This window comes from Loxodonta africana, chromosome 9 (genome assembly GCF_030014295.1).
Source record: "Loxodonta africana isolate mLoxAfr1 chromosome 9, mLoxAfr1.hap2, whole genome shotgun sequence".
Classification (NCBI taxonomy): Eukaryota; Metazoa; Chordata; class Mammalia; order Proboscidea; family Elephantidae; genus Loxodonta; species Loxodonta africana.
In genome coordinates, this window is record NC_087350.1 from 8,903,170 (window position 1) to 8,921,955 (window position 18,786).

Genomic DNA, 18,786 nt, shown 5'->3' on the forward strand with positions numbered 1-18,786 from the left:
AGCAAAAAAAAAAGCCTTGGAGAATCCCACCAGCATGGTGTCATGGCCAGGGGAATGGTTCCCCAGTTGAGTGGCACTTCACAGCCTTTCAAGAGGAAGCAAAGATGGCATACAGAGCCAGGTGTTTGAGAGAATGGAGGCGGAATTGGTGGGAGGCATGGAAGAAACAAAAAGGTACTGAAAAAGCAATACCAACAAACAGACAAATGGCTCTCAGGGAGCTGGACAGTGTGGGTGGTATGAATCCAAGCAATCCCAGGCAGAAGCAGTTGCCTCCAGGCCAAGATACTGCAGCCAGAGGGAAGCAGGGGAGGTTGAGGGGGGTGGGAAAGAAGGGTGGGGGTTAGGAAAGCATATATCATTACCAGGTGTTCTGTCTCCTGCTGGGAACTTCATGAAGCTGCTTTCCCATACTCCCTGTCCACTGACCTCTTATGTGTGTGGCAAATCCAAGCAGCACAGAGGCTGCCCTTCTCAACCAGGTGAGCCACCACTGCCAACCAGGAAGCATGGAGGCAGAGCAGCAGGGAGAGGATGGGGGGGTGGGAAAGCATGTATTGCTGGTTACCAGGTGCTTTGTCTCCTGCTGGGAGCTCCATGAAGTTGCTTTCCTGTGTTCCCTGTCTGCCTATCTCTGACAAGAGTCCAAGATGGTGAACCTGTGCTGTATTAGCTAATGAGGAACCTCCAGACATATTTCTCCTTGCTCTCCATTCTCTGTCAATTTCTTATTCCATTCAGTGCTTGGCTGAATTCTTTATCTCCTCATTTAACACTTTGGTTTCCAGGATTGATATTTGTCTCTGTTTTGCTTAGTTTTTCAGGCCATTGCTGTGGAGGGACAGCGTGGTGCTTCTGTCTATGGCACCATGTTGGCTGGAAGTCCTCTCTCAGTTTTTTATCTCGCTCTACATTCCTCCCATTCCTTTCCCCCAACAACCTAACTGCATGTGCCTTACCTGCTCCTTTTCTAAAAAATCTAGTTTCTTATCTCTCTCTCTTACTTCCTTTCCATTCTCCCACCCATCTAGCTGTGTTTGCCCTATCTGTCCCTTCTTGACAGGTTGTGTCTCGCTGCCTGGCTAGAAAATCACTGACACATGGCTTTTCTGGGTCTGTGCCACTCTAATGGTAGGCTCTCTCAACACTTTTTATTTTATTTTGGCTCCTGATTCTCTCTCCTCTTTCTCTTCGGTAAGAGACCAAATCAGCCCTTCCTCACCCAATCATCCCCACTATGTGCTACAAACAACCCATTCCAGGCCCTCTCCTTCTACTGGACCTGCCCTGCTGCACCACAGTGGAGTGGCTGGCCCTGCCCATTGGACAAGGTGAAAAGTAGTATTGTTCCTACAGTTGAGCAAACAACAAAGAAGGTACAGTCTGCCTGCTCAGACATAACCAAATAAAACAAAAATCAGGATAAACAAACAAATCCACAATCAGTAAATGAAGAAAATAACTAGTGAACATCCTGAAGACAGCAGACAATAACAAAACGTATTTAAAAAATGACAGGATGGTTCTAGTAGGTGTCTAAAATAAAACACCAGATGACTTTCCAGTAGAAGAAAAGACACTGGAACTACCTGACAGAGAATTCAAATCTCTAATATTCAGAGCTATCCAAGAGTTGAAGCAAAAAGCAGACAAAAATGAGGAAAAAATAGACAAATTCATGGAAAATGCAGACAACACAGTGGAAGAATTCAGGAAAATAATATGGGAACAAAATGTCAAAGTAAATTCACAGCTACAAATCATACAAAAACAGCAATTAAAAATCCAAAGGTAAACAGCCAGATTTCAGAAAGGGACAGTGTCTTGGAAGGTCTGAGGAGCAGGTTTGAAACAATAGAAGACAGAATCAGTGAAATTTAAGACAAATACTTGGATACCACTTTCTTTGAGGAAAAATCAGAGAAAAGGACAAAGGAAAATGAAGAAACCCTGAGAATTATGTGGGATACAATCAAAAGCAAAAATCTGCAAATGATCAGAGTTCCAGAACAGGGGGAGAAAATGGAAAACACAGAGATGATCATTGAAGAATTGGTGACAGAAAACTTCCCAAACAACATGAAAGATGAAAAGCTGACCATCCAAGATGCTCAACAAACTCCATATAGGATAGACCCCCAAAAGAAAATCACTAAGGCATATCATAATCACACTTGTTAAACCCAAAGACATAGAAAGAATTCTGAGAGCAGCTTGAGAAAAACAAGGTCACATACAGAGGGGAAGCAATACTGAGCCTTGAATATTCAGCAGAAACCATGCAGACAAGAAGGCAATGGGACGACATATATAAAACCTTGAAAGAAAAAAATTGCCAACAAAGAACAATATATCCTGCAAAATTCTCATTCAAATATGATGGTGAAAGTAGGACATTTCCAGATAAACAGAAATTAAGGGCATATGTAAAAACCAAACTAAACTTACAAGAATTATTAAAGAGAGTCTTTCAGTTAAAGGACAAACATCAGATGACAGCCTGAATCTAGGACACGGACCGCACCAACTAGACACCAACCTAGGAAATGAACTCTCAAGGATAAATGAAAACTAAAAGATTTACAAAGGGAAAACAGAGAGGTTAATCTGCAAATGACAACACCGCAGAACAATAAAAGAGGAAATAAGCGGTGTAGAAAGAGAACTTTGTAATGGAGAGGAAAGCAAGGCAATACCAAGTGATAGAAGACTGGTTCAAACCTAGGAAGATAAGGATAAATTTCAAGGTAACCACAAAGAAAGTTAACAAACCTACTCATCAAAATAAAGAAGAAAAACATAAAATCTCAGTGAATACAAAATCTACAAAAACAAATGAAAAAAACACACAAACAAAAGAATTCAGTACAGGAGAGTAAGAGGAACAAAGAAAATGCCTGCACCACAAAAAAAGCACTACCAAATGACAGCAATAAACACACCTATCAATAATTACATTGCATGTAAATGGCCTAAATGCTCCCATAAAGAGACAGAGAGTGTCAGAACGGGTTAAAAAAAAAGAAAGAAAACAGGCTCCATCAATCTGCTGTCTACAAGACACATACATTAAAAAAAAAAGATGTAAATTTATTAAAAATCAAAAGACAGAAAAAATATATCGAGCAAATAACTACCAAAAAAGAGCAGGGGTGGCAATACTAATCTTAGATAAAATAGACCTTAAAATAAAACCCACCACAAAAGACAAAGAAAGGCATTATATAATGATTAAAGGGATGATCCATTATAAAGACATAATCATAATAAATACCTACACATCTAATGACACAGCTGCGAAATACATAAAATAAAACCTAACGGCACTGAAAAGAGAAATTGACAATTCCACAATAATAGTAGAAGATTTCAACACACCATTATCTGTAAAGGACAGAGCATTTAGAAAGAAACTCAACAAAGATACAGAAGATCTAAAGGGCACAATCAACCAACTTGACCTCATAGACATATATAGAACACTCCACCCAACAGCTGCAAAGTTTACATTCTTTTCCAATGTACATGGAACATTCTCCAGAATAGACCACATGTTAGGCCACACAGCTATCCTCAACAAAATCCAAAGCACTGAGGTAATACAAAGTATCTTCTCTGATCACAACGCCATCAAAGTAGAAATTAATAACAGGAAGAGCAAGGAAAAAAAAATCAATTACATGGCAACGAATAACACCCTGATTAAAAACCACAGGGTAATAGAAGAAATCAAAGATGAAATTTAAAAATTCCTAGAATGAAAAGAGAACGAAAACACATCGTACCAAAACCTTTGGGACACAGCAAAGGCAGGGCTCAGAGATCAATTTATAGCAAGAGGTGCACACATCCAAGACGAAGAAAGTGATAAAATCGAAACATTAGCTACACAAAAAGAACAGCAAAAGAAGCCCACAGCCACTAGAAGAAACAAAATAATGAAGATCAGAGTAGAAATAAATGAAATAGAGAATAGAAAAGCAATAGAAAGAAGCAACAAAACCAAAAGTTGGTTCTTTGAAAGGATCAACAAAATCAACAAACCACTGGCCAAACTGACAAAACAAAAACAAAAAGAAAAGAGAAAGAGGATACAAACAACCCAAATAAGAAATGAAATGGGTGAAATTAAAACAGACTCAACTAAAATAAAAAGGATCATAACAGAGTATTATGAAAAATTATACCACAACAAATTTAAAAACCTAGAAGAAATGGACAAATTTCTAGAAACATACTACCTACCCAAACTAACACAAAATGGCATTGAAAATCTGAACAAAATCATAACAAGAGAAGAGATTGAAAAGGTAATTTAAAAAATTCCCAACAACAACAATAAAAAAAGCCCTGGCCCAGATGGTGTCACTGGATAATTCTACCAAATATTCACAGAAGAGCTTACACTGGCACTATTCAAACTATTTCAGAACATAGAAAACTAAGCAATACTTCCAAATTCATTCTCTGAAGGCAGCATAACCCTGACATGAAACCCAGGCAAAGACACCACAAAAAAAGAAAATTACAAACCAATGTCTTTCATGAATATAGATGCAAAAGTTCTCAACAAAATTCTAGCCAATAGAATTCAGCATCATATCAAAAAAATAATACACCATGACCAAGCGGGATTCACACTAGTATGCAAGGATGGTTCAACATTAAATGTAATTGACCACATAAACAAAAGAAAAGAATCACATGATCATCTCGACAAAGTTCTAACCAATTTCTGATAAAAACTCTCAGCAAAATAGGACTAGAAGAGAAAATCCTCAAAGTATCAAGGCATCTATGCAAAACCAACAGCCAGCATCATTCTTAATGGAGTTGTTTGTTGTTAGGTGCTGTCCAGTCAGTTCCGACTCATAGCAACCCTGGGCACAACAGAACCAAACAATGCCTGGCCCTTAGCCATCCTTACAATCGTTGCTATGCTTGAGCTCATTGTTCAGCCACTGTGTCAATCCACCTCGTTGAGGGTCTTCCTCTTTTCCCCTGACCCTGTGCTCTGCCAAGCATGATGTCCTTCTCCAGCGACTGATCCCTCCTGACAACATGTGCAAAGTATGCAAGATGCAGTCTCACCATCTTTGCTTCTAAGGAGTATTCTGGTTGTACTTCTTCTAAGTCAGGCTTGTTCATTCTTTTGGCAGTCCGTGGTGTATTCAATATTCTTAGCCAACACCACAATTTAAAGGCATCAATTCTTGTTTGGTCTTCCTTATTCATTGTCCAACTTTCACATGCACCTGATGCGATTGAAAATATCATGGCTTGGGTCAGGAGCACCTTAGTCTTCAAAGTGACATCTTTGCTCTTCAACACTTTAAAGGGGTCCTTTGCAGCAGATTTACCCACTGCAACGTGTCTTTTGATTTCTTGACTGCTGCTTCCATGGCTGTTGATTGTGGATCCAAGTAAAATGAAATCCTTGACAACTTCAATCTTTTCTCCGTTTATCATGATGTTGCTCATTGGTCCAGTTGTGAGGATTTTTGTTTTCTTTATGTTGAGGTGCAATCCATACTGAAGGCTGTGGTCTTTGATCTTCATTAGTAAGTGCTTCAAGTCCTCTTCACTTTCAGCAGGCAAGGTTGTGTCATCTGCATAACGCAGGTTGTTAATGAGTCTTCCTCCAATCCAGCTTCTCGGATTATTTGTTCAGCATACAGATTTAATAGCTATGGTGAAGGAATACAACCCTGACACACACCTTTCCTGACTTGAAACCAATCAGTATCCGCTTGTTCTGGAAGAATAACTGCCTCTTGACCTATGTAAAGATTCCTCATGAGCACAATTAAGAGTTCTGGAATTCCCGTTCTTCACAATGTTATCCTTAATTTGTTATGATCCACACAGTTGAATTACTTTGCATAGTCAATAAAACACAGGTAAACATCCTTCTGGTATTCCCTGCTTTCAGCCAGGATCCACCTGACATCAGCAATGATATCCCTGATTCCACGTCCTCTTCTGAAACCAGCCTGAATTTCTGGCAGTTCCATGTGGATATACTGCTGCAGCCGTTTTTGAATGATCTTCAGCAAAAGTTGCTTGCATGTGATATTAATGATATTGTTCTATAATTTCCACATTCAGTTGGATCACCTTTCTTGGGAATAGGCATAAATATAGATGTGTTCCAGTTAGTTGGCCAGGAAGCTGTCTTCCATATTTCTTGGCATAGACGAATGAGAACCTCCAGCGCTGCATCTCTTTGTTGAAATATCTCAATTGATATTCCATCAATTCCTAGAGTCTTATTTTTGGCCAATGCCTTCAGAGCAGCTTGGACTTCTTCCTTCAGTACCATCGGTTCCTGATCATATGCCACCTCTTGAAATGGTTGAATATCGACTAATTCTTTTTTGGTATAATGACTCTCTGTGTATTCCTTCCATCTTCTTTTGATGCTTCTTGTGTCGTTTAACATTTTCCCCATGGAATCCTTCACTATTGCAACTCGAGGCTTGAATTTTCTTAAGTTCTTTCAGCTTGAGAAACGCTGAGCATGTTCTTCTCTTTTGGTTTTCCATCTCCAGCTCTTTGCACATGTCATTAAAATACTTTAATTTGTCTTCTTGAGCTGCCCTTTGAAATCTTCTGTTCAGTTCTTTTACTGCATCAATTTTTCCTTTTGCTTTAGCTGCTCGACGCTCAAGAGCAAGTTTCAGAGTCTCCTCTGACATCTATCTTGGCCTTTTCTTTCTTTCCTGACATTTCAATGACCTCTTGCTTTCTTCATGTATGATGTCCTTGATGTCATTCCACAGCTCGTCTGGTCTTTGGTCACTAGTGTTCAATGCATCAAATCTATTCTTCAGATGGTCTCTAAATTTGGGTGGGATATACTCAAGGTCATATTTTGGCTCTTGTGGACTTGCTCTGATTTTCTTCACTTTCAGCTTGAACTTGCCCATGAGCAATTGATGGTCTGTTCCACAGTCAGCCCCTGGCCTTGTTCTGACTGATGATATTAAGCTTTTCCATCGTCTCTTTCCACAGATGTAGTCAATTTGATTTCTGTGTGTTCCATCTGGTGAGGTGCATGTGTATAGTGGGTGTTTAAGTTGGTGAAAGAAGGTATTTGCAATGAAGTTGTTGGTCTTGGAAAATTCTATCATTCTACCTCTGGCATTGTTTCTATCACCAAAGCCATATTTTCCAACTACTGATCCTTCTTCGTTTCGAACTTTCTCATTCCAATCGCCAGTATTATGGATGCATCTTGATTGCGTGTTTGATCAATTTCAGACTGCAGCAGCTGATAAAAATATTCAATTTTTTCATCTTTGGCCCCAGTGGTTGGTGCGTGAATTTGAATTATAGTCGTATTAACTGGTCTTCCTTGTAGGTGTATGGATATTATCTTATCACTGACAGCGTTGTACTTCAGGATGCATCTTGAAATGTTCTTTTTTACGATGAGTGCAACGCCATTCCTCTTCAAGTTGTCATTGCCAGCATAGTAGACTATATGCTTGTCCGATTCAAAATGGCCAATACCAGTCCATTTCAGCTCACTAATGCCTAGGATATCGATGTTTATGCATTCCATGTCATTTTTGACTCTGTCCAGTTTTCCTAGATTCATACTTTGTACATTCTGGGTTCCGATTATTAATGGATGTTTGCAGCTGTTTCTTCTCATTTTGAGTCATGCCACATGAACAAATGAAGGTCCCGAAAGCTTTACTCCAACCACATCAGTAAGGTTGACTCTACTTTGAGGAGACAGCTCTTCCCCAGTCATCTTTTGAGTGCCTTCCAACCCGGCGGGCTCATCTTCCAGCACTATATCAGACAATATTCCACTACTACTCATAAGGTTTTCACTGGCTAATGTTTTTCAGAAGTAGACTCCTGGGTCCTTATTCCTAGTCTGTCTTAGTCTGGAAGCTTAGCTGAAACCTGTACTCTGTGGGTAACCCTGCAGGTATCTGAATACCAGTGGCATAGCTTCCAGCTTCACAGCAACATGCAAGCCCCCACAGTATGACAAACTGACAGACACGTGGGGGTCTTAATGGAGAGAGGCTGAAAACATTCCCCTTAATAACAGCAACAAGTATGCCGTGTCACCACTCCTATTTAACATTGTGCCAGAAGTCCTAACTAAAGCAATAAAGCAAGAAAAAGAAATAAACGGTACCCAAATTTGTTGTTTTTGTTGTTAGGTGCTGTTGAGTCAGTTCTGACTCATAGGCACCCTATGCACAACAGACCAAAACACTACCTGGTCCTGCACCATCCTCACAATCGTTGTCATGCTTGAGCTCATTTTTGCAGCCACTGTGTCAATCCACCTCATTGAGGGTCTTCCTCTTTTCTGCTGATGCTGTACTCTACCAAGTATTATGTCCCTCTCCAGGGACTGATCCCTCCTAACATGCCCAAAGTAAGTAAGACGCAATCTTTCCATCCTTGTTTCTAAGGGGCGTTGTGGTTGTACTTCTTCCAAGACAGATTTGTTCCTTCTTTTGGCAGTCCATGGTATATTCAACATTCTTTGCAAACATAAATTCTTCAGTTTTCCTTATTCACCGTCCAGCTTTCACATGCATATAATGCAATTGAAAATATCAGGGCTTGGGTCAGGTGCACCTTAGTCTTCAAGGTGACATCTTTACTTTTCAACACTTTAAAGAGGTCCTTTGCAGCAGATTTGCCCAATGCAATGCATATTTTGATTTCTTGACTGCCACTTCCATGGCTGTCGATTGTGAATCCAAGTAAAATGAAATCCTTGACAACTTCAATCTTTTCTCCATTTATCGCAATGTTGCTCATTGGTCCAGTTGTGATGATTTTTGTTTTCTTTGTGTTGAGGTGCAATCCATACTGAAGGCTGTGGTCTTTGATCTTCATCAGTAAGTACTCCAAGTCCTCTTTGCTTTCATCAGGCATGGTTGTGTCATCTGCATAACGCAGGTTGTTAATGAGTCTTCCTCCAATCCTGATGCCCCATTCTTCTTCATATAGTCCAGCTTCTTGGATATTTTGCTCAGCATACAGATTGAATAGGTATGGTGAAAGGATACAACCTTGACACACACCTTTCCTGACTTTAAACCAATCAGTATCCCCTTGTTTTGTCCAAACAACTGCCTCTTGATCTATGTAAAGTTTCCTCATGAGCACAATTAAGAGTTCTGGAATTCCCATTCTTTGCAGTGTTATCCATAATTTGTTATGATCCACACAGTTGAATGCCTTTGCATAGTCAATAAAACACAGGTAAACATCCTTCTGGTATTCTCTGCTTTCAGCCAGGATCCATCTGATATCAGCAATGCTATCCCTGGTTCCACGTCCTCTTCTGAAACTGGCCTGAATTTCTGGCAGTTCCCTGTCGATATACTGCTTCAGCCTTTTTTGAATGATCTTCAGCAAAATTTTGCTTGCGTGTGATATTAATGATATTGTTGTATAATTTCCACATTTGGTTGGATCCCTTTTCTTGGGAATAAGCATAAATATGAATCTTTTCCAGTCATTTGGCCAGGAAGCTGTGTTCTATATTTCTTGGCATAGACGAGTCAGCACCTCCAGCACTGCATCTTTTTGTTGAAACATAGATCTCAATTGATAGTCTGTCCATTCCTGGAGCCTTGTTTTTAGCCAATGCTTTCAACGAAGCTTGGACCTCTTCCTTCGGTACCATCAGTTCTTGATCACATGCTGTGTCTTGAAATGGTTGGACATCAACTAATTCTTTTTGGTATAATGACTCTATGTATTCCTTCCATCTTCTTTTGATGCTTCCTGCATCTGTTAATATTTTATCCATAGAATCCTTCACTAAGGCAACTCAAGACTTGAATTTTATCTTCAGTTCTTTCAGCTTGAGAAACGCCTAGCATGTTCTTCCCGTTTGGTTTTCTATCTCCAACTATCTGCACATGTCATTATAAAACTTTACTTTGTCTTCTCGAGCCACCCTTTGAAATCTCCTGTTCAGTTCTTTTACTTCATCATTTCTTCCTTTTGCTTTAGATGCTCAATGATCGTGAGCAAGTTTCAGAGCCCCCTCTTACATCTATCTTGGTCTTTTGTTTCTTTCTTGTCTTTTCCGTGACCTCTGGCTTTCTTCTTATATGATGTCCTTAATGTCATTCTGCAACTTGTCTGGTCTTCAGTCATTAGAGTTCAATGTATCAAATCTATTCTTGAGATCATCTCTAAATTCGGGTGGGATATATACAAGGCCATATGTTGGCTTTTGTGGACCTGCTCTGATTTTCTTCAGTTTCAGCTTGAACTTGCATATGAGCAATTGCTGGTCTGTTCCACAGTTGCCCCCGGCCTTGTTCTGGCTGATGATATTGAGCTTTTCCATCGTCTCTTTCCACAGATGTAGTCAATTTGATTTCTGTGTGTTCCATCTGGTGAGGTGCATGTGTATCATCACCATTTATGTTGGTCAAAGAAGGTATTTGCAATGGAAGAAGTTGTTGGTCTTTCAAAATTCTATCATTCTATCCCCAGCATTGTTTCTATCGCCAAGGCCACATTTTCCAGCTATTGATCCTTCTTTTTTTTTTCCAACTTTCACTTTCCAATCACCAGTAATTATGAATGCACCTGATTGCATGTTTGATCAATTTTGGATTGATTGGTGAGGAAGAATTTAAACCACCCCTATTTGCAGATGATATAATACTATACATAATAAGAAAACCCAAAAAACTCCATGAGGAAACTAGTGAAGGTAATAGACTCAGCAGACTAGCAGGATACAAGATAAACAGAAAAAATCAGTTGGATTCCTATACACTAATAAAGAGAATGATGAAAAGGAAATCAAGAAAATAATACTACTTATAATAGCCCCTAAAAAAATAAAATACATAGGAATAAATCTAACCAGAAATGTAAAAGACATATACAAAGAAAACTACAAAACACTACTGCAAGAAACCAAAAGACATCTACATAAATGGAGAAACATAGCATGCTCATTGATAGGTAGACTCAACATTGTGAAAATGACAATTCTACCCAAAGCAATCTACAAATACAATGCAATCCTGGCCCAAATACCAACAGTATTCTTTAAAGAGATGAAAAAACTAATCATTACTTTATATGGAAAGGGAAGAGGCCCCAGATAAGTAAAGCACTATTGAAGAAGAATGCAGTAGGAGGACTCACATTACCTGGCCTCAGAACTTACTCTACAGCTACCATAGTCAAAACAGCCTGGCACTGGTACAACAACAGACACGTTGACCAACGGAACAGAATTAAGAACCCAGATGTAAATCCATCCACCTGTAGTCACCTGATCTTCAACAAGGGCCCACGTTTCATCAGATGGAGAAAAGACAGTCTTTTTAACAAATCTTGCTGGCAAAACTGGATGCTCATCTGCAAAAAAATGAAACAGGACACATACCTCACACCACACAGAATAACTAATTCAAAATGGGTCAAAGACCTAAATATAAAACGAGAAGCTATAAAGATCACAGAAGAAAAAATGGGATCAAAGCTAGAGGCCCTAATACACAGTATTAAGAGGATACAAACCATAACTAACAAAACACAAGCTCCAGAATATAAGCAAGATAACTGGGATCTTCTAAAAATTAAATGCTTATGCTCATCAAAAGACTTCACCAAAAGAGTAAAAAGAGAACCTACAGACTGGGAAAAAAATTTTTTTGGCTATAACAAATCCAACAAAGGTCTAATCTTTAAAATCTACAAGGAAATCCAACACTTCTACAACAAAAAGACAAATAATCCAATTAAAAAATGGGCAAATGATATGAACAGACACTTCACCAAAGAAGACATTCAAGTGGCTAACAGACCCATGAGGAAATGTTCGGATCACTATCCTTTAGAGAAATGCAAATCAAAACCACCATAAGATACCATCTCACCCCAGCACTATTGGCAAGAATCAAAAAAACAGAAAATAAATATTGGAGAGGTTGCAGGAAAATTGGAACTCTTATGCACTGCTGGTGGGAATGCAAAATGATACAACCATTTTGGAAAATGATATGGGGCTTCCTTAGAAAACTGGAAAGAGAAATACCATATGATCCTGCAATCCCACTCCTAGGAATATATCCCAAAGAAATAAGAGCCGTCACGTGAATAGGCATACGCACACCCATGTTCATTGCAGCATTTTTCACAATAGCAAAAAGATAGAAACAACCTAGGTGCCCATGAACCGATCAATAGATAAACTATGGTACAAACATACAATGGAATACTAGGCAATGATAAAAATAATGATGAATCCCATAAAACAAAACGAGACTAAAGGATACACTAGCCCAGGTGCAAAGACTAGAAGGCAGGAGGGGATAGCAAAGCTGGTAACAGGGAACCCAAGTTCAAGAAGTGGAGCTTGTTGACATGTCCTGGGGTTAGTAACCAATGTCACAAAACAATATATATACTAACTGTTTAATGAGAAGTTAGTTTGTTCTGTAAACATACACTAAAGTACAGAAATTAAAAAAAAAATAACTTGCATGTAATCTTCAGAAATGTCAAGGTCATGAAAATCAGAAGAAAGGAATTGTTTCAAATTAAAGAAGAGTATCTAAACACAATACACAATCCTGGATTTGATCCTTTCACTATAAAGGACATTATTTGGAGAGTAGGTGAAAATTGGAGCCAAAACTTAAATAAGCCCATAGATTAGATAACTGTAATGCAACAATGTTAATTTCCTGATTTTAATGGTTGGGTTGTAGCTATATGGGAGAATGCCTTTGTTTGCAGGAAATACATACTAAAATTTGATAATGTCCATCAGGTCAGCAATTTACTCTCAAATGGTTCAGAAAAATAAAATAATTGCATTGTATTATACTTACTACTTCTCTTTACATTTCAGATTGTTTTAAAAATCTTTGAAAATGACATTTAAAAAGCCCCTGACCTTCGTTACCCAATATAGCAAATGGAATCTACCTATTTTTAACGTCTGTTAAAGTCCAGCCAAGAGACAAGAAACCATGCCAACTATTTTAATAGAAAATTTTCATGTAAAGAACTGTTAAATAAGTAAAGAATTTTTAACTAGGTAACTAAAATAACAAAAAGAGAACTCTAAGGTACCAAAAAGGTGCAACTGCAATCAGGAGCTACCACCACTAGGGCTGGGGGAATATAAGAAAAAGATGGGAATTAAGAAATGTGAGCTCAGGAAGGAAGGTCAGGGATATTAGAAAACAGAGAGTATTTCAGTTATCTATCGCTGCATAACAAATTACCCCAAAACCTAGTGGCTTAAAAACTTTTATTATGCTCACCGATTCTGTGCACTTCATAAAGAAGGCTTTTTTAGTGATATCTGGAGACTTGACTGGGAGGTGACTCCACAGCTGAGGTCAGGAATCGCCTGGATATAAAATCACCGACATGTCTCACAGTTGATGTCAGTAATCATCTGTCAGCCAGAATAAGTACACATGTCTTTTTCATGTGGCCTGGGCTTCCTCACAGCATGGCCACCTGGCCACCTTGGACTTCCTACATGGCAGCTCAGAGCTCCAAGAGAACCAGGTGGAAGTTGTGTCCACTTTTATATCTAACCTCAGAAGTCACGGAGATTCACTTCTGTCATAGTCACTAGCCTGGATTCAAGAGGAGGGAACAGAGACCCCATCCTTAATAGGGGTGTCTCCAGGTTACATTGTAAGAAGAGCATGTGGATAGGAGATATTGTGGCAGTCATCTGTGGAAAATACGACCTGCCCCAGTAAGTAAACTTACCAAACACATCATAGAAAAGGCACACTGCAGATCACAAACTGCTGTAATGAGAGCTGAAAACTAAAACATGAAGACATAAGAGATATAAAATTAAAAAATTAGGAACCATACACAAATCCAGATTTTCAACAGAGGTGGTTCAGAACCAGTTTCACAATTCTTGAGTCCTGCTACTTCAACAAGAAGGAGCATTGGAGAAAAGAGATTTTATGGTTAGAACTTTAGAGAGAGACTTGTAGTATTTGAGTCCTAATGTCCCCTTCCTGGGGACGGGATTGAGCCTTACCTCTTTTACTTCAGTGAGGTGGTGTGTGAGCTTGAGATGCTTGGGAAACAACAGTGGATTGGAGTTTGACTCCTATGCAGGAAAATCAGGACAGTGGGAGACGGGGTGTGTAGCTGCTTTAGTGTTGATGGAAAGGCAAGTTCTCGCCCCATCTGGGAAGAAATACCCTAGCCTCAGCCAAGGAAGTGGCGGGGACATCAAGAGCACATGATTGTCCCAACCCAGGGGGAATCCAAACTTAGAATATTGGCTAGGGCCATAGCCCAAACCTAAAACCAAACACTTTGTTGTTGAGTCAATTCCAACACATAGTGACCCTAAAGTACAGGGCAGAACTGACCTATAGGGTTTCAAAGGAGTGGCCGGTGGATTTGAACTGCTGACTTTTTGGTTAGCAGCCAACTCTTAACCACTATGCTACCAGGGCCATAGTCAGCCCTGACAAAAAGAACCTTCTGGAAGGGGTCTTGGACCTCCAAGAGTCAGAGGCTGTGGGAGGTGAAATAACAACAGACTGTTATCCTCAGAGATACCAGAAAGTGGAGCCTCTGAAGCCCCTCAGTGGTTTCCCACAAGAGGAAGAACTAGAGGCTAAGTAACTCACCCAGGGACACAAGAAGTTAGTGGCAGCACTTTAAACACCTGACAGGGCTGGAGGGTGCAAAACCAGATTAAAATCTACCAGGTCAAGTAATATTTTTCTCACCCCTTCCTGTCTTCTCTGCCTGTACTACCAGCCTCCAAGAGGCAACAGGAGTGAATGGCAAGTGGGTATGGGTTGAGGGAGAAAGAGAGGAAGATGGCACCCTCCCCCAACCCCTCCAGCCCTCCTCCCAGTGCACTGGCTGGAAGAGGCAAAAGATCTAACAATACCTAGAGGTCTAGATTATATTATTTCCTGGAAACGGACATTTTGATTTCCAAGCTGAGGCAGGAATGGGCAGGAAAATCATGGGACCATCCCACATGTTGCACGGCAGATTACCTCATGTGTAGCCACCAGCCCTCTGTCAGTGGAGGCTTGCGTGCTGCTACGATGCTGAACAGGTTTCAACAGAGCTTCCAGACTAAGAGGGACTTGGAAGAAAAGCCTGGCAATCTATTTCCAAAAATTAGCCAGAGAAAACCTTGTGAATCAAAACAATCTGATCTACAACTGGTCATGGGAATGGCAGCATTTTGTTCCATTGTTCACGGGGTCTCCATGAATCAGGGGGTGGCTGACTCAATGGCATCGAACAACAGCAAGAAACTCACAGAGGGAGACAGAAAATAAAAGTCAGGCTGGGTCATGTTTGTAGAATAAGCTGGTCACAGCCTAAGGGATTTCCCCATGTGGGCCATCTGGTAAGCAGCCTAGAGGGGCACAGAGAGCTCCTATAGCTGACTGAGTAGATGCCCTACAGAGAAAAAAGCCAAAGGACCCTTTCTGGGAAGAAAAAGTAAGTAGAGAGGAAGTAATATCGGTTAAGAAGGAGGGGTTAACTAGGCCTAAACTTCTCAGACTTGAGCAAGCATCAGGTTGTGAGAAGCTCGATGGGTCTGTGAAGGTTCACACGATGGCATGGAGACCCTCAAGTTCTACCACTCAAGTATAGCACCAAAGCAGGATTAGCTGAAGTGATGACTGGCTGCTTGTTAAAACCCAGATCTCTGCAGCCCAGAGTTTCTGATCCAGCAGGTCTGTGGTGGACTGGAAAATTTGCAATCTAACAAGTTGTCACTTTGAGGACTAAGGTGCGCCCAACCCAAGCTATGATATTTTCAACCTCCCCATATGCATGTGAAAGCTGGACAATGAATAACGAAAGCTGAAGAAGAATTGATGCCTTTGAATCATGGTGTTGGCAAAGAATGTTGAATATACTACGGACTGCCAGAAGAACAAACAGATCTGTCTTGGAAGAGGTGCAGCCAGAATGCTCCTTAGAAACGGGGATGGTGAGACTTCATCTTGCCTACTTTGGATGTGTTGTCCGGAGGGACCAGTCAGGAGAGGGACATCTTGCTTGGCTGAAGGTCAACAAAAGAGAGGAAGGCCTTCAACTAGATGAATTGACACAGTGGCTGCAATGATGGGCTCAAGCATGGCAACGATTGTGAGAATGGCACAGGACCAGGCAGTGTTTCATTCTGTTGTACACAGGGTTGCTATGAGTTGGAACTGACTCAACAACACCTAACAACAAAAGCAACAAGTTCCCAGATGGTGCTGACACTGTTGGACCATGGAGTACACTTTGAGAACCGCTGGCGTAAAAGAACAGAATATAGTGTAGCTTAGTGCCCAGGTGCCCATCTCATGCCTAGGTATCTAATTTTATATTTTAAATATCACCCTAATTTGTATTGTACATTGTTTTAAGTGGAAATTAGAGATTAATTAAAATACTGCAGAAAACACGCGAACTAATATAGCATATGCAGTAGACCAATCATAGGCCCCCAAGCCCATTAACCCACATCAGTGCGCCTTGATGATGGCACTCAGGGGGAAGGAATAGGGCTCTGAGAAGCTTGGCAGGCCTGGGACGGTGCAGATGCCAGCATGGAGCCCATCGGCTTCCTCCAACTCGGTACAGAGCCAAGCCAGTATTAGCTGAAGCAGTGACTGCCTGCTGACGAGAGAATTCTTTCCTTTGGTAAATCAGTGATTACAAGCACACCAGGGAAATTAAGCAGAGAAAATTGCATCACTTCTGTGAGGCTGCTGGAATCATATATGCCTACAAATAACAAATTAGGAATGCCCCCAGTGGTCATCAATAAGCCACGCACACAGCACAGGGAAGCTAAAAATGCAAAGCATTCACTCTATCAGCTGTAACCTACATGTGAGCTGATAATAAAATGTGACAGTTAAAACGGCTATGGGAACCATTGCTTAAAGCTTTCTGTAGTATGTGTGTGTGTGTGTGTGTGTGTGTGTGCGTGTGTGGTGGCCTCCAGGGAGGGCACTGTCTTTCTCTCCAGTGTTATTGAATAGAAAAAGATTGCAAGGAACCATTTTGGAGATCTAAACAACTTTTTTTTTCACAAGTTCCTATTCATAAAAATATTTGTGAAACGAAGGTATTCTGGATGAAAGTAAAAAGACAATCTGTGAAAATTTGGACTGAAATATTTATACATTTTAACATGAAAGGAAGCTCTATTTTCAGAGCTTACCAGATACCCAGCTCCTATAATAAACACCAACTTTTTTTTTTTTTAAGGACCAGCTCTTACAAGGGGTGAGGAAGGCTCCAGCCCACAAACGCTATTTCCTTTTCTCATTATTCGTGCTTGTCTTTCACCACGTTTCTGCTGCACAAACTCTGGCCTATCAGACTCCAGCCACCTTCACTCATGCACATCCTTGCACCCCAACAATCTATTATGAAGTCTCTTCCACTTTTAGAACATTTCATGTTCCAAGAAATAGTCTTTCTAATTGTTATATCTTTATGCCGAACTTGTGTATTTTTAAGCCACCATCCCAGAAAAACCCAGTGCCTAAGCCACCATATCCTAATGTTATTCCCAATGTTAATATCCTACTTTAACAACAAAAAGACAAAACTTTGAAAGGTGAGTGACGTACACAGGTTGACATGGTGGCGAGCAGTGAGACTGAGGTAGATTCCTGTGCTCCGGACTCCAACCCACCCTCTGTCTTCTGCCCTCATTGCCGTCCTGGGGCAGACCCATCTCTCCTTCCTGTGTGCCCATGCAGATGGATCTGTTCTCTCCCACCTCCTTTGGGTTCATTGATGGCGTGGAAGTTTGACTAGTGTTTCTCCGGCCGCATTCCCACATGCGTCTAAAGTACTGCGTACTTGTGTGCTGAACCTTTTGAAGCATGTTGGGTCCCGAGAGTGGAAATTACATACACAGTATTGTCCAGAGTAGAGGGATGTAGAAGACCATAATATGATATTTCACAAGTGCTGTCTTAGCCCAGTTTTGAGGCCCTGGCTAAAGGCTTGTCAGTTCTACTTCTTGATCGAATGATTAAGTCCACACGCCAGTCACTTCGGAGTCCCTGAGCGGTGCAAATTGTTAACACATTTGGCTGTTAATCGAAAGGTTGGAGGTTTGATTCACCCAGAGGCACCTCAGAAAAAGGGCCTGGTGATCTTCTTCTGAAAAATCAGCCATTGAAAACCCCATGTAGCAGCTCTATTCTGACACACGTGGCATTGGCTTAAGTTGGAATTAACTCCGCACCAACTGGTTTTTTGGTTTCCAGTCACTTCCCTACCACCTCTCACACTTCAGGAATACTATGCACCTACCCAATCTCCCCAGGACCAAGTACCCAACACCTAATGGCCATCCCTATGTGCCAGAGCCTGCAGAATTATTCAAAACACCCAATTCCCAGGAAACCTATAAAATAGTGGCAGCTCCATCCTGCTTGCCATACATAATCCTCTCCCACAATTCCAGGTTTTTGTCACCCTATCTGTGAGCACAACCCTTTGTGAACCTACCTAATAGCCTTCTGTTCTTTGGAGTTGTCAGCAACAAATGGTTTTGCCTTTCATTTATCTGAGTGTCTGTGCTGTGTCCCACCAGCTACAAGAACCCATAATCATGCTTAATATCATATGATTATAAAACAAGAACTAAAGTGTGAGGAAGAAGAGATGGCAATCAGGCCATGGAAAGCTCAGAGGGTCTGCCTGGAGTTTACTCTATCAAATACTCTCTCTCCTCTTCACTTGGCCATCTGATGAACTTCAAGCCACCACACTGGC